We start from the raw sequence: 5065 nt of genomic DNA, 5'->3' as shown, positions 1-5065 counted from the left end.
TAGAGGCATATAGGCAGGGTTTATTGCCTTACAGTCCTTCTATAGGTATACTGCTGCTGCAACTTAAAAACAAAAGTCATTTTCAGAGCTACAGTGCCTTGTGAAAGTATTTGGCCCCCTTGAACTTTTCTACCTTTTGCCACATTTCTGGCTTCAAACATAAAGATATAAAATTCTAATTTTTGGGGGAAGAATCAACAACAAGTGGGACACAATTGTGAAGTGGAACGAAATGTATCCTTCTTCCTCCCACCATGTTGAGTCCCAGGAGACAAGTGATCCAACGCTCAGACACTCAGGAAAGGCTCTTTACATTTCCATTTATAGATTCTGCACATTTCAAGAAGGACACGAGGAGATCGTGAGTAGTAATACCCAAATATTTGAAGAGCCATGGTCAGAAGAAGACGACAGTGGAGAACGGCAATTAGTGTGTCAAGAAGTAGATGATGACACTTGCTACCGACGCTGAGGATTGCGGTCCCTAGTTCCATCAGGGTTTCCTCTACCTATTATACCAGTTCCTGCACCCACTCCTCCTCATCTTCCTTCTCTGAATTGTCATCTCGGAGCACGTTGTTCATATCAGTTGCAACCTGGAAGCATTGCAGCATTGCCTCAGTGATGCGGCAACACGATCTGCTGAAACTAATTTGTTTAAGTGATAAACAGGACACCACCACAGAGTTATGGAAAGGTCTAATAGACCAGACAAATTTGTGGCTCCAATCGCTGAACCTACAACCAGGCATGGTCGTGTGTGATAATGGCTGTAACCTGATGGTGGTTCTGAATCTTGGCAAGCTCGTAGATGTACCATGCATGGCACACGTGCTCAGCTTCGTGGTTAGGCAGTTTCTGAAAACCTACCCAGATTTGCCTGAGCTACTAGTGAAGGTACACCGCGTGCGCGCCCATTTCCGCAAGTTACAGTGGCTTGCGAAAGTATTCACCCCACTTGGCTTATTAACTATTTTGTTACATTACAACCTGTGTTTAAATATTTTTGCAATCCAATTTGTGTGTGATGCATCAGCACTAAATAGTCTAAGTTGGTGAAGTGAAGTGAAAAAAATATATGCATAAATTACATTTATATGATCAAATAACGAAAAATTGGCATGTGCATTTGTATTCAACCATTTTGCTATGAAAATTTCTGGTGCAAGCAACTACCTTCATAAGGCACATGCTTAGTTACTGGAAGTCCACCTGTGTGCAATCTAATTGTCACATGGTCTGTCAGTATATACACACCTTTTTTGAAATGCCACAGGGGCTGCAACACCATTAAGCAAGAGGCACCATTAACTAAACAACACCATGAAGACCAAGGAGATCTCCAAACAAGTCAGGGACAAAGTTGTTGAGAAGTACAAGTCAGGGTTGGGTTATAAAATAATATCCCAATCTCTGATGATCCCCCAGAGCACCATCAAATCCATTATCATCAAATGGAAAGAACATAAACCACAACAAACCTGCTAAGAGACAGCCGCCCACAAAAACTCTCAGCCCAGGCAAGGATGGCATTAATAAAAGAGGCAGCACAAAGCCCAAAGGTAACTCTGAAGGAGCTGCAGAGTTCCCTAGCAGAAACTGGAGTATCTGTTCATATGACCACACTAAGCCATAGAGGTGGCCTTTATGAAAGAGTGGGCAGAAAAAAAACTTTATTTACAAAAATTGTAAGGCTCGTTTTGAGTTTTCCAAAAAACATGTGGGAGACTCCCCAAATGTATGGAGGAAGGTGCTGTGTTCAGATGAGACGAAAATTAAACTTTTTGGCCTCCAAGGTAAACGCTATGTCTGGCGCCAAACCAACACAGCTCATCACCACAAGAACGCCATCCCCACAGTGAAACATAGTGGTGGCAGCATCATGCCGTGAGGATGTTTTTCGGCAGCAGAGACAGGGAAAATCTTCCCAGTCAAGGAGAAGATGGATGGTGTGAAATACAGGGACATTCTTCAGCAAAGTCTGATTCAGGCTATCAGTGATTTGAGACTAAGATGGAGGTTCACCTTCCAACAAAACAATGACCCAAAGCATACTGCTAAAAAACACTCGACTGGTTTAAGGAGAATAGTCCAATTGAGAATCTGTGGTCAGACTTGAAGAATCTTGTTCACCAGAGGAAACCATCTGACTTGCCAGCTACAACATGTCCATCGGTATTCCAGTCAACATCAGTACATAACAACCGATGAATGGGCATAGATTTCTAACACCTGTGAGGTTCTACAAAACTTTGAGGAATCTACCAAGATAGTGAGTGACGATGATGCCATAATCAGAATAACCTCAATTGCAAAAAGAACTTCGGCACTCCATACATGAAAATATAAGAAATATTGTATCTAGACTAATGTCACTTTGAAAAATGAAGGTTTTTTGCGCATAATTTGGCCAATTTATGTGTGCCCATCAACCATGACAAGGTCACCTTCGTATGATGGGAAACTACGCTACGCTACCACTGGATATGCCACTCTTGGGCTGTAAGCCTGTATGGACAATATGTCTATGCTTGGGCTTTTAACCTACAATGTATGGGCTGGTAGAGCTAGTTAAAACCACCTGTGACTGAATGGGAGGGACACATGGTCAGAAAAAAAAAGCTGTCAAACTTCTAATAGTGTGAATACGTACCTGCTGCAATGCTCCAGGAGCGGGATCCCAAAAATGATTAATAGAAAAAAGAGAGGGGTCGCTCACTGGTCTATTCGGGTGCTCTGAAGAAAAGAGTAATCTCAATTGCAAAAAGAACTTCGGCACTCCATACATGAAAATATAAGAAATATTGTATCTAGACTAATGTCACTTTGAAAAATGAAGTTTTTTTGCGCATAATTTGGCCAATTTATGTGTGCCCATCAACCATGACAAGGTCAACTTCGTATGATGGGAAACTACGGTACGCTACCACTGGATATGCCACTCTTGGGCTGTAAGCCTGTATGGACAATATGTCTATGCTTGGGCTTTTAACCTACAATGTATGGGCTGGTAGAGCTAGTTAAAACCACCTGTGACTGAATGGGAGGGACACATGGTCAGAAAAAAGGCTGTCAAACTTCTAATAGTGTGAACACGTACCTGCTGCAATGCTCCAGGAGAGGGATCCAAAAAATAATTAATAGAAAAAAGAGAGGGGTCGCTCACTGGTCTATTCGGGTGCTCTGAAGAAAAGAGTAATCTCAATTGCAAAAAGAACTTCGGCACTCCATACATGAAAATATAAGAAATATTGTATCTAGACTAATGTCACTTTGAAAAATGAAGGTTTTTTGCGCATAATTTGGCCAATTTATGTGTGCCCATCAACCACGACAAGGTCACCTTCGTATGATGGGAAACTACGCTACGCTACCACTGGATATGCCACTCTTGGGCTGTAAGCCTGTATGGACAATATGTCTATGCTTGGGCTTTTAACCTACAATGTATGGGCTGGTAGAGCTAGTTAAAACCACCTGTGACTGAATGGGAGGGACACATGGTCAGAAAAAAGGCTGTCAAACTTCTAATAGTGTGAACACGTACCTGCTGCAATGCTCCAGGAGCGGGATCCCAAAAATGATTAATAGAAAAAAGAGAGGGGTCGCTCACTGGTCTATTCGGGTGCTCTGAAGAAAAGAGTAATCTCAATTGCAAAAAGAACTTCGGCACTCCATACATGAAAATATAAGAAATATTGTATCTAGACTAATGTCACTTTGAAAAATGAAGGTTTCTTGCGCATAATTTAGCCAATTTATGTGTGCCCATCAACCACGACAAGGTCACCTTCGTATGATGGGAAACTACGCTACGCTACCACTGGATATGCCACTCTTGGGCTGTAAGCCTGTATGGACAATATGTCTCTGCTTGGGCTTTTAACCTACAATGTATGGGCTGGTAGAGCTAGATAAAACCACCTGTGACTGAATGGGAGGGACACATGGTCAGAAAAAAGGCTGTCAAACTTCTAATAGTGTGAACACGTACCTGCTGCAATGCTCCAGGAGCGGGATCCCAAAAATGATTAATAGAAAAAAGAGAGGGGTCGCTCACTGGTCTATTCGGGTGCTCTGAAGAAAAGAGTAATCTCAATTGCAAAAAGAACTTCGGCACTCCATACATGAAAATATAAGAAATATTGTATCTAGACTAATGTCACTTTGAAAAATGAAGTGACATTAGATACAATATTTCTTATATTTTCATGTATGGAGTGCCGAAGTTCTTTTTGCAATTGAGATTACTCTTTTCTTCAGAGCACCCGAATAGACCAGTGAGCGACCCCTCTCTTTTTTCTATTAATCATTTTTGGGATCCCGCTCCTGGAGCATTGCAGCAGGTACGTGTTCACACTATTAGAAGTTTGACAGCCTTTTTTCTGACCATGTGTCCCTCCCATTCAGTCACAGGTGGTTTTAACTAGCTCTACCAGCCCATACATTGTAGGTTAAAAGCCCAAGCATAGACATATTGTCCATACAGGCTTACAGCCCAAGAGTGGTATATCCAGTGGTAGCGTAGCGTAGTTTCCCATCATACGAAGGTGACCTTGTCGTGGTTGATGGGCACACATAAATTGGCCAAATTATGCGCAAAAAACCTTCATTTTTCAAAGTGACATTAGTCTAGATACAATATTTCTTATATTTTCATGCATGGAGTGCCGAAGTTCTTTTTGCAATTGAGATTACTCTTTTCTTCAGAGCACCCGAATAGACGAGTGAGCGACCCCTCTCTTTTTTCTAATAATCAGAATAACCGACCTGCTTCTGTGTCTACTCACAAAGCGGAAGCTTTGCATGTGGACCAGGTGGAAATGGAGGAAGAAAGTACACCGGATGATACTACCCAGCCCATCTCATCTTTTCAGCTCGTATTTGGTGATAATGAGGAGGAGGGGGATGGGCTGAAGGAGAGGAGGAGAGGGAGGAGATGGAAAGTTATCTTCTTGGTGGGGACAAGGATGTCTTGCCTGTTGGGAGTCTGTCACACCTGGCTGACTTTATGTCCCGCTACCTTTTCCGTGACCCTCACATTATATGCATTTTGGAGAACACT

This window comes from Phyllobates terribilis, unplaced genomic scaffold (genome assembly GCF_046119375.1).
Source record: "Phyllobates terribilis strain yellow unplaced genomic scaffold, ASM4611937v1 Scaffold_1__5_contigs__length_1240528914, whole genome shotgun sequence".
In the NCBI taxonomy this organism is placed as follows: domain Eukaryota; kingdom Metazoa; phylum Chordata; class Amphibia; order Anura; family Dendrobatidae; genus Phyllobates; species Phyllobates terribilis.
Note: the sequence above shows the minus strand (reverse complement) of the source record.